Here is a 12,715-nt window from a genome sequence, read left to right as displayed (position 1 = left end):
ACAAAATTTCTTCAAAAACCTGTGTAAACTTTCAAATTGATAAACGTTGGAAATCCGTATTTCACTATTGCCATCTGCGCAACTGTTTGCTACACGTGTTTGATAGCTGCACTCTAACTGCATTGTATCGACCACTGCGCCATCTGAAAACGTTTGCCAAACGTGTTTCAGACGTCGGATTTATGCGGAATTTCAGTAGCGGGTATTTACACACGATTCAAATCGAGCCTAAACGTCTGTTATCTGTGGTCACTCCTTTGGTCCTTTGGGATGGGACAGAGGTATTTACACCTTGCCCTGGCTGATAAGCCAAGGTTAAAGCGCCTTCACTCACTCTGCAGCTTTCGTGCTCTGTCCGGACATCACACTAAACATCAAATAAGTAACGATGTTCAATAGCTTCCTATTACTTTTTTCTTATATCTGCTACAAGCATTTATTACTAGTCGGCTTGCGGCTGGAAATAACAATACGATATTTCATGAAAAAAATCAACATATTGCGAAATATTTCGCATAAATTTTTTTTAACCAAGTGTGGAATTGCATGAAACCATGAATCAGTAAACATTCCCGTGGATAATATTTCATGATTTGGTGAACTATTTCACCAGCACGAATGGTAAGTTGTGACTAATATATTTGGAATCATGTACTAGTTCTCAAATACATCAAAAATATTTTATATATTTTGATCAGTCGTGACTATTCATGCTAAGCATCATGACTCAGTTCACGAATACATGAATATTTCATGAGTTTGCGAACTATTTCACGGGCTCTAATGGACAGGCGTGACTATTATGCAAAGTTTCCTGAACCAGATCACTTTTCCATGAATGATATACTAAAAATCATGAATCAGTTCTCGTATATATGAATATTTTATGATTTCGTGAACTATTTCACGAGTGAAGATATTGAATCGTGACTAATATGTTAGGAATCATGCACTAGTTCACGATGGTTGAAAGGATTCATGAACAAAGTTTTGTGAAATAAATCACGCGACAATATGATTGATTTTGTGAACTAATTCACAACCATGAAGACTAGATTATATTCAAGATGGAATAAATCATGAATCAATTCACATCGTATAGTCAGATGCTGAATAACGTTCCTAGGAATAAAATAACTAATCAACCGTTGGTTCTATGAATAATGTTCATAAAGTCGTGAACTCATTCACGTACAGAAAATCGATTCGATGATGACATGACGGAAACCGCGACTGAAGTTCACAAAACAAAAACAAACATTTCCACTAATATGAACGTTACGCAGACATTACCGAAGAGAAATTATAAAACACATAATTTTTGTTCATGGTCCTGTTTGAGTAACGTTAACAACGTGATTGTTCCAGAGTTCTTGGGACTTCATTCACGATTTTGTGGGTAAAATATTTTTTCGTGCAGTCTGTTGAAGCCGCCACTGATTGTAGCTCAGTTCATTAAAAGATCATAATTATTTGGTGTGGAATAATTGTATGATTTAGGTTGGTACCGTAATTACAAAAACCAGCTATGTTTTGTTTATTGAAATTGAACAATAATTCGACATGAAAGGTTATGCAGGCTTTAGACCGAGCATGCGAATGGTATTCGATCAGATAAAATCACTATTTTTGTGAAATATCATTTAATGCTGATGAATGGTTTTCATTGGCAGACTAATCAGTGAAATGAGTTTTATCAATAATAGATAAAACGGAACATTAATGGAAACTATCAACCACAAATGCGTGCGGGGAAACCTGAGCAGAAAAAAAATCATCAAATCCTGTTTAGTACAAACGGTCTGCCTCGAGTTATCGATCGTGTTTTTTTTTTCATTCTGTTCAGGTCTGTCTCTCGCCAGAAATTCTTGTTAGAATTTTTTTCTCCCTTCCCTAATTGAAAGCATTATTCCATACACGTCGTGTGTATGAAGTACAGTCCCACCGTTCTCGTTGGGCGGGGATGCGTTTTTTTTTCAATTCTTCAGTTAACACAACCGCAATACAACATTCACACACACACGCGCGACCGTATGAATCCTTCATACACACGTTGGGTTTGATGTGAGTCGATGTTTTTTTCCTCCCAAAGTAAGATCCTTCTTTCCAATGCTTGCGCTGACGGCGACGGCCACGACGATGATGACGACGGGCGAGGACGAAATCATTCATGCATATATGTGAGCCATGGAAAGACTGCTTGTCAGAACGCACACGTGAATTTTTTTTTCCGCTGAGCGTGCCACGTGAGATTGTGTTGGTTAGGCTCGGGAAAAAATAAGGAGGGTGCTTTTTTGCTCTCCTTTTGCTACGAAACCTCACATCACTCATCCCATTCCCCTTCATCCTGTTTTTTTTCGGCGTGTTCCTTTCCTTTCTTGCTGGATTGCTAGGTCGTGTGTTTCAAAAAGGCGATCTGCTGCCGAGGATAAGTCCCTTCGTTTGGCAATGCCATGCGAACCGCATACACATGTGGAACTAACTCGGTTCTAGTATGCGTGAGCCAAACCATGAACAAATGTTGAAGGTGACTTGCGAGGCAACTTGGCCCAACTTTCACCCCAAGGGTGTTCCTAGCGAACGAGAGAAGAAAAAAACAGAACGAATAACATGAACATTTCCACAAAAGAAAATATGAATCAATAATCGTGGTGTCTTCCGAGCGCCCAACCACCCACTCGCTTTCAAAACGACCCCTTGTACGGCCGTTCTTGAGACGAACTTGGGATTGTACGCTTGTTTGCCAACGATGATGACGAATTTTCAGTTTCCCTTCGTTTGATTTTAAATTTCGACGCCGAAGGAAAATTCATTCCATGTTCGTCCACAGACTATGACTATGGTGGAAAAGTTTTATTTAGATGGGAGAAGCTGTCATGTAATTTGAGTTTAATTATTATTCCGCTACCGATTTGAACCGACAAGGCCCAGTTTCGACCAACTTTGTAATAAATTAAAGCCTCTACGCTTGCGGTGGGATAGGTTATGTTGTGTTATTTGCCACCAAGGACGCTAAATGCTTCCAGAATAGAATTATGTATTCATTTTAATGGAAATAACTGCACTGCGTTCTCATCATCGTCTGACGGGCTTTGTATGGGTGGTGTGTAATTAAGCGTCTGCTCATTCATGGCGGGATTCGTTCCGCATACCGAGGTTCGACAGCCCCGACAAGTCCCAAGGCGACAAATGGGACTGTTTTGAATAATAATTAAAAGTTCATTATCCTCGGCACAGCTGATGAGTACAGCGGAAACGGTTCGTCCGCATGAGTGACAGTTTTAAGTCGAGTTCAAGGACGTCTGTCTGGATGGGTTTGAAATGCCAGCAGTTGCTTGCGTAATAATAAGGAGGTGGTAGGGGGCTATGAAGTGATTGTCGGGATGCATGATGACTACATATCAAAAGGAGTGAAGGTAGAAGGATATGTATATTCTTCATTTGCGTTGCGTTTGCGTTATGAAGTACTTTCCTACTGCATAGAAGATTGCATACAGATGACTATCGTGTTGTTCTGATGATCTAACTGTCGGTACAACTATAATGTTGAGAGATGAACCTCTGTTTAGAAAAACTGAGTAATATGAGTATGAGAATCGCCATTGTCAGTCCTAACCGATATCAATACGTAGCAGAATTATGTTCGTTATCTGTAGTTTGACTTTTGAGCGCATGCAATTGAGCTCGAGTAAAGGGATGTTCGATTATTATGGAAATTCGTTCGAATTTTACGGCACTCATAAATTCATATTCGTTGACACCGAACACGTCCATTTGCCGAATCCAGTCGTACCAAAGCTAGCCGTCTTTTCCCGAATAAAGATGGGGCTAAATCTGATGTCTCATCTCTATTACATGGTACTGGTATGCCAGCTTCACCATCTCTTGGCAAGATAACAGTAGCTGATCGTACACCAAAATTTTGGCTTTACCTCTCGCGTATTGCACACGATGTTTCTGTTGACCAAATTTCTATTCTAGCGAAACAGCGTCTTATCACCGATGACGTGGAAGTCGTTAGACTCGTTGCAAAGGATCGTGACGTAAGCAATGTGAATTTCATCTCGTTTAAAGTTGGAATCAAACCTGAGCTCAAGGTGCGAGCCCTATCTGCCTCAACATGGCCCGAAGGAATTCTTTTCCACGAATTCAAGCACAATCGCACCGCATCAACTAATCGCTATTTTTTATAAAAGTCATGTAAAATAGGAGCAATGAGAAAGAAAAGAATATTACTTACATTTTATTTCCACAAATTTGCAAAGAAACATCAATTTCAATCCACTTTTAAAAATGCCTTGCTCTCCATTTTCACTGATTTTATATGGTGAAATTATGACATTAGCACAATAATACGATTATGAACATCATTACATGCGCCTATGAATGCCATAGGGCGAACTTATGAAATGCATAAGCGCTCAATGGAATCAAAATTGTGCAGCTTCATAAGTTGCGACTTATGAATTTCTTAAGTAGGTTTGCCTCAGTGTATACTCGTCAGCCTGCTTCACCATCTCAGTTCAATTAGCTATGACGGAATAATTCAACCACCATCGGGATGCACGTCACAAAGCATTGTGGAAGCCCCTTGTCCTCCAGAATCAGTTCAGCAACTCGTCGCGTAGCATTTACACAGCCGTCCCAGTTCTGATTTCGGTGATGGATCGGGGGTCTTCCAGAACATTCTCTCAGGCTACTTTGTTGATCTTATATGTTATGTGACTATCGCCGAGACTGCACAAACAAATTCACGCTGCCCTGTCATCACAGGGACGCCTGTCGTATCGCACTACGGAAGCCCCCGAGCGCTCCGATGCAGTTGTGCAACCAGCCAGCGACCAGCTCAGTCGTCCCGGCCCTGCGTTCGGAGGTCGTGAGGGGGTCTTCCAAACTCCCTTCTCAGGCGAGTATTTTGCTTTAAATGACGATCCGCTTCCTGAAAACCTTCTGGTTTCTAGCATGCCATCGGGTACATTACGTCCTTTCAACATATCGGCACGATTGGCACGTGGCACTGACGATTTACGGTTGTACTACCATAACGTCAGAGGGTTAAGGACGAAATTCGAGGACTTGTATTTGGCTCCTCGTGACGGCGACTACGATATTTATGTTCTGACGGAAACTTGGCTTGATAATCGTATTACATCGATGCAGCTTAGAGGATTCTTATGCGGTTTATCGTGCAGATCGAAGCGCACATAACAGTGTCCATGGTCGCGGCGGGGGAGTTTTGATTGCTGTTTCTTCCGCACTAGCCTCCTGCTTCAAGCATTGAATCTGTTTGGACGAAGATTACTGTGCAGACGAAGAACTACTTAATTGGAGCTGTTTACATTCCTCCAGAAAAGCGTCTTGAGTGCACTATTACGCAGCTCCATCTAGACTCTATAGAACGCACTTCTTCTCAGGCAGATTCAATCGATGTGATAATAGTTCAACCAACCAGAACTGATGTTGGTTTCTTCTGGACGTGGATACGCTTACTCTAACCCGTTATCCTCGACAACAAATCCTGCCAGCCGCTTACTTCTCGACGGGATGGCCTTTCACGGACAAAATCAAGTAAGCACGATTTACAACCATCAATCCCGTTTTCTTGACCTTGTGTTCATCAGTGAGAATGCTTTGCCTGAGTGTTCTGTGAGTGAAGCTTCCAGTGTGATCGTTCCTTTGGCTAATATCATCCCGCTTTAGAAATATCCATTTCCATCATTAGTTCACCACAATACACAGTGGCTCAAAACAGCGTTTTGAGGTACTTAATTCAAGGAGTCAAAACTGTCCATATTAGCGATTTCACATATTCTACAATGTTTGTGTGTGTAAAAAGCGCCATCTTTTGGTGATATTATTTTTTCAAAAAAATGATCATAGTAGGCTACAAAAAATTTAACTTTTGAACCAAAAGAGATAGCGCTTGGCTGTCTTCGACAAAGCTGTAGAGGAGAGTATTTTTATAAATTTTGCAGAAGACATGTTGTCTCTGTCACTCATAGTAATCGAGTTATGAGAAGTTCTCTATGGTAAACTCCTTCATTTCCTATTTTTACTCATAACTTTTTTATTTCTAATTTTTCACATTAATAATGTTCCAAGGTATTTTTTATCATCATAAAACCCACAACTTTTCTGAAGAGACCAGATAGCTGTGAATGCTGTGTAAAGACTTATAGCTGATTTTGATTTAATTTTGGCCTGTTTTTGAACCCGTGTAACTTCACTATCGGCAAAAATTGTAATTATACTATCAATTATTCTAATAGGACTAGGTCTCCTACAAAACGAAGGTAAAATTTTTTGTCCATAAGCACCCGTTCAAAAGTTATACACTTTTGAGAACTTTATGTCCGGCCCTCCTGAAGTCGCGTGAATGGCTCACTGAACGAGTAGGCGCTGGTGTTCAAAGACGCTTTCGCTTGATTTCCTGAGTGATGCGCACTCTATGTGCTAGTGCGTCTACCGGAAGGTTAACACTGATATTGAATGATTTTCCAATGGGTGACATACAATTTCATCATGTCTGCAAAATTTATAAAAATACTCTCCTCTACAACATTGTTGAAGACAGCCAAGCGCTATCTCTTTCGGTTCAAAAGTTAAATTTTCTGTAGCCTACTATGATCATTTTTTAAAAAAAATAATATCACCAAAAGATGGCGCTTTTTACACACACAAACATTGTAGAATATGTGAAATCGCTAATATGGACAGTTTTGACTCCAGTGAATTAAGTACCTCAAAACGCTGTTTTGAGCCACTGTGCAATATGAAGAAGCTTTAGCTGTAAATCGTCGTAATTTTCGCAAAACTGATTTAGCAGCACTACGTCGCACCGTATCGCTGATTGACTGGAGTGTACTACTTGATCAAGTTGATGTAAATGCTGCAGTCGATCTCTATAACCGATTACTTCTTGACTGTGTTGAAAAATCCGTGCCAGAATATCAACCTCCCAGCAAGCTTACGTGCGTACACAAATCGTCGATGCCCTGTTCTCAAGCGCTTTTTCACACTCGCCAGTAATGAGTACTGCTGTTACAATAAATTGCTGTACAAAGGATATGTGAACCGCATCCAACAAAACTTACGACGAAATCCGAAGATATTCTGGGCTTTTGTTAAAACGAAGAGAAAGGAAACGGGTCTTCCGTCTAGGATGGTCTACAATGGCGAAGTAGCGACTACAACGGCGGAAAAATTATAAAACAAGAATCCTTCTCGGGAATACATAGCCAACGTGACTGTGGTTATAAAAAATATGATTTTTCTGATTTCGGATTACCCAATTTGCCTCAACTTTACTTAAGCGGGACCCCTGCAGTTTCAACATCAATGTCATCAATGAAGTTACAAGGTCGCGAGAGATTTTTCTTTTCGTCTTCAAAAGTAAAATTGAAAAGTTAAAACATGTGTCTTCAAAATAAAATTAAAAAATTTAAATCCATTGAGTACATTTGCTTTACAAATTATTCCCAAAAAAACTACTGAATATTAGACCTCGCTAGTAGAAGACCCCTGAAGTACAATAGTACACATTCTAATTTTCAGAATACTAACAAAATATACACCCAAAACTCGGCCGTAATACATTTACGGCAATAGAAAAAAATGCTCTAATAACGAGACGTTTAATACTAAAACGGCCCCAACAAATAATTCCCCAAACGGCAATACCAACACATTCAAATCCTCTCTGCATCGCACTCATGTTTCATCAACTCTTATACAATAAATATTACCGTGTCATCTGGAAGTGTGTAGCACCACATTTGTCATTGTATTGTGCATCAAGCAAAGCGAACACAATGTGGATAAAGACGAATTTCGATTTTCATTACACGACACATTCCGTATTTGAAGATTGGCTAGCTCAAAACACAGTCATAAAAACCGAATCGGAATAGTGGTAGTGGTATTTCGGTCGATGTTAAATTGATTTTTTTTCTATCACGGACGTCAACAGCAAGGTAGCGACTGCACAAAACATGAACAGTCCTTCCCGTCATGTATGGGAAGCAAGATCTACGGTTCGGAACTATGCACCAAGTCTCAGCCTGGTTCAGGTCCGAAGCTGGGTAAAGGCAAAAGGGATGGGCTAGATCCAGGGGCTGGTCCGGATCCGGAAACTGATCCGTTTTCGGGAACTAATCCGGATCCGGGGAGGTCCGGATCAGGAGCTAAGCCGGATCCGAAAACTGTTTAAAAATTTTATTTCGCTATCCAACCTACCCCGTAAAAAAATCGTAATTCCAGTTGATTTCTGCCGATATTGGGGTAGATTCCAGCCTGAATTCGGGTAGAAATCCGCCAGAAGCCCGGTTGGTTTGACTCGATACTAATCCTAAAGGATGTTCAATAAAAAATGAGAATTTTTTCAGTCATGTAGCTAAAAAAACAAATCAAAAATTATCACCGAAGTCAGTATTTTTTATTAAAAACCTGTTTTAATCCACCTAGCGGTGCAATTGTGCCTTTCTCATTTCTCTAAATTATGGCACGGAGGATTTTTATGTTCAACATAATTGTGGAAATGTCCATTACATTCTTAGTACACTTTGCACTTATACACAATGGCATGCCAGCCACGAACTTGATGAGCTACGTGTCGACGGTGAAACACTTGAAACAAAAAAATATCATACTTCATTAGCCTAATCAGCATTAGATCAATGTTATCTGCTTGCTAACTCATTTTGTCATGCGGGGGGGGGGGTATGTGAGGAGGGCGAAAGTCCCATGAACGAACGACTCCCCAGCTTAAATTGGTATGCTTTGTGATATAGTGGTGGTTTAAAGATAATGGGGTTGAAAGGGAGGGGTATGAGGGCTGGATGGGGTGGTGGTCTGAGGGGTGATTTAAGGAGATTTTTAAAGGAGGGGAGTGAACAGTAGAGGGGGAGGGGTGTAACCCCTCTCCGTAAAGCATCAACTACGCCCCTGTTAAAATCCAGAAACCTTATGCGAGTTGAAAAAAAAATTGGCCGGCATTAGGTTGACGTTTTTCAGAGTGATTGCATGAACACATTAAGCATCAAAAATAAAAATTCTATTTTTAATTCTTCCTATAGTTTATATGAGAAATTTCTGTGTGGCCGCACTCTGAAACCCGTAATTCCAGAACCAGAATTCCGATCGATCCAAAATTCAATAGCAGCCGATGGGAAGGTTGCACCTTTCATTTGAGACTAAGTTTGGGCAAATCGGTCCAGCCATCTCTGAGAAAAATGAGTGACATTATTTGACACATACGCACATACATACACACACACATACACACACATACACACACATACACACACACATACACACACACATACATACACACACACATACAGACTTTTTCCGATCTCGACGAACTGAGTCGAATGGGATATGACACTCGGCCCTCCGGGCCGGGATTATGTTGACGTTTTTCAGAGTGATTGCATAACCTTTCTATATGAGAAAGGCAAAACAATGTTTATTCTTCAAAAAAACGTCACTGAATATTGAAGAAGGGACCTTGGTCAGCCGTACGACGCAATTTAATCGCGATGCTTTCACAAGAGCGCTGGATGGTACTGACGTCCATCTTCCGGATACAATTCCGGATCCTGGTGATCAACTGTTTCGTATCCTTAGCCAGCCAATTATTTTTGTACACTAGGGCACTGAGGGAGCCGAAAAAATCCTCAATAGGACGGCCCTGGAGCAAGTTGGTCGGGTTCCTTTCTTTCGGCACGTAATTCTTTTTTTTCTGCTCAAGATACTCCAGCGTCCTCTTGGCCTAATGGGAAGACGGCTTGTCTGGCCAGAAGACGTACTTCCCATCCGCATGATGCTCCTTTAAGAAAGGCAGAAGAAGTTTCGCAAGACACTCCTCCTGGTACACATGTTGATTGATGGTCAGACCGCTCCTCCCTTTTGACGGTTCGGTGAATCAAGATATGGGAGCAGCGACATTTTCGGCCGGCGTCAGGCAAACTCGTTCCATCCTTGTTTTCGAACAGCTCATTCAACGCTTCCTTCTTCTTCTTCGTCATAATATTCGCCGGGCGGCCGCTACCGGCATTCTACTCTACGCTCAGGAATACCTGGATCCAGTAAACTGTACTCACGGGCACGTACCGTAAACTTTTCTCCAAGATGACCATGCGTTTCGTAAAACCATACAACACGCTTGCTGTTTCGACGCCATCTTCGATTGAACTGACAACACCCGAGCGAAAAGAAATATTCTACAGCAATTCTCTTGGAGAGAAAAAAATACGCTTTTACTTTATTTACAGAAAGGTATGGAAATCCTTCTCATTTTTTATTGAACACCCGTTATCATGGAAATCGACTCAATTATCCTACATACGAACAGAGCCAAGGTTGAGACATACATAAGCTGACCAACTCTGACGAAAAAATCCGTACACCATACCGCAGCGAAGCGAAATCGTTCACTACGCTCAGGCAAACAATCCGCAGGGTGTACGGATTTTTTCGTCAGAGTTGGTCAGCTTACACATACACGAACAGCTACCGAAATTCGTCATTCCACCGTTTACTACCTTTGCGGTAATATGAGTTTGATTCCGCAATTGCGTGGTCTGTTTCCGAAAAGACAACGGAATCTTACCCAAAAGTAATAGAAATATACCCGTCAAATTTTAGGTAAGTGAAAATTGGTTCAGTCATCACCGAAGTTGCTTGAGTTCTGGAATATGCCTGAAACCCGGACCTTCCGAAATTATCGATAGTGAACAATATATTCCAAGAATCTTTGATTTGCCATCAGTTATCTAGGCTTCCGAATCGAAGTAATTTGATGATTTAATTCAATAGTTTCTAGCCTCTGAGGTATTACGATTGAAACGGTTTATATGGAAATTCCATTGTGACCGCAATAACCAACCTGTAACTCCGGAAACAGCAATCAGAACTGATTGTAATTCATTAGCAGTCAATTGGAGATCATCTTTCATTTGAAATCAATTTTGTAAAAATCGGTTAAGAGTTTGATGGGACGCTTAAGAACTTGGCGAGCTCCCCGGTCTCATCAAGGTCCTTCATAGGTGGCCAATGTGGTCAAAGCTACTTTCATTGGTCATTAGTGATCTGGACCCGCAAATCCAACTAATGTTGAACGTATTTGAATATGTATTACATCATTCGGGCATCATGGGGGAACCAGTTTATATGGGAATATGCTGTGTGAAAGGACTCTTCCACCCGTAACTCCGGAACCGGAAGTCTGATCAACAAAAAATTCAATAACATCTTATGGGGGCGTTATACCGTTCATATGATTTCAACTAATGGGATTTTCGATTGATTGACACCGGTGTAGTGGAACTGCACCATTTTTGCACTTTCTAGCAGAAGTACAGAAAACTGAGTATGTTCCATTGACACTTCTGCTAGAAAGTGCAAAACCAGTGCACCAGTTGAACATTCAACGAACTCAGTTGATGTTTGACAAAACAAATGTAAATTCAATTTGTCGCTATATGCGCACCACATAATCCACCATTAAACTGTCATTATAAAAAAATTAAAGAGAATTGGATATCTGGGAAAAGTCATGAGGTGTCGATTTCACCCTTAATTCCTCTAATACCTTAATAAAATTCACATCGAACATGAAAGGTTTTTTTTAAATTATGCAAAGTGCAAAGTACACTTAACTTTTTGACTTAAGTCTACCTCCACCGAGTGCAACCTGACACAACAACGACAACAGTAGCCATCGCGTTGCTATTAGACATTCCAACTAAATGATACACCGAAACTCCTTGTCCTTTAACAGTGTCCGTCACGGACTCTCGGCTGTCTCGCTACGGACCGGCAGTTCACCGTTTGTCGATCAAACGCATTCGCTTCTGTACCGTAGCTAGGTAGGTAGGTAGGTAGCTAAGGTACCGATTCGAGAGTAAGCTTTCAAAGATCAGGTCGTAAAGACAACCGTCGGTCGACGTTGCATCAATTTTTCACTTGGTCATTGCACTGCCTTCCATTGCACCGAACCAGGCCCAGCTCAGAATGTGAGCGAGAGAAGCGTGGTGAACCCCTAATGCCATTGCCGCGTGCGCGAATGGATTATTTGCAAATAAATTAAGACATAAAATTCACCACAATATGACCATTGTTTTTAATTTCTATTTAATGGCACGGACGGGCTTCGTGTGCACTGACGACACGTCGGGAATATGGCCCTGGATGAATTTGATGGTTCTTGCGGAGCTTCAGCCACTCTCAAACGGTAAAGGTTTTATGGGAGGTGTGTGTGTTTGTTGCATATGTTAATATATGCGACTTTTTCAAAGACAATTATTGCAGGCTGACATTTCTGCCAATTGCTGTATATGCAAATAGTTGCCACCGGCACGAGTAGAGGTGGAGCATTGGAGCAAGCTCACTTTGGAAGAGATGTGGTTATGGGTTTAATTTTTGCTGCTTGATTTGAAGCTGTGATATTAAACTCTGATTCTTCACGGAGCAAGGCAACTGCTTAATTGAATGTCGTAAAACGGATAGACTGAAGTCGTTTGCGGTTTAACGTTTAGGCTTGATTGAATTTATACATATGATTGAAGACGGAAATAAACTATTTTAAATGCATAGCGATATTGAATAGATGGATAAACGCATAACAAGCTGTTAGACCGAGAGCAAAAGAGTTGCATTCCATAGACGGTACGACGATCGCGCTGAATTTTACAACCTGAGGCTAAATTTAATT

The sequence above is a fragment of the Topomyia yanbarensis genome, chromosome 3, assembly GCF_030247195.1.
Source record: "Topomyia yanbarensis strain Yona2022 chromosome 3, ASM3024719v1, whole genome shotgun sequence".
Taxonomy (NCBI): domain Eukaryota; kingdom Metazoa; phylum Arthropoda; class Insecta; order Diptera; family Culicidae; genus Topomyia; species Topomyia yanbarensis.
The sequence above is the reverse complement of the archived record's forward strand: the minus strand, read 5'-3'. Positions refer to the sequence as shown.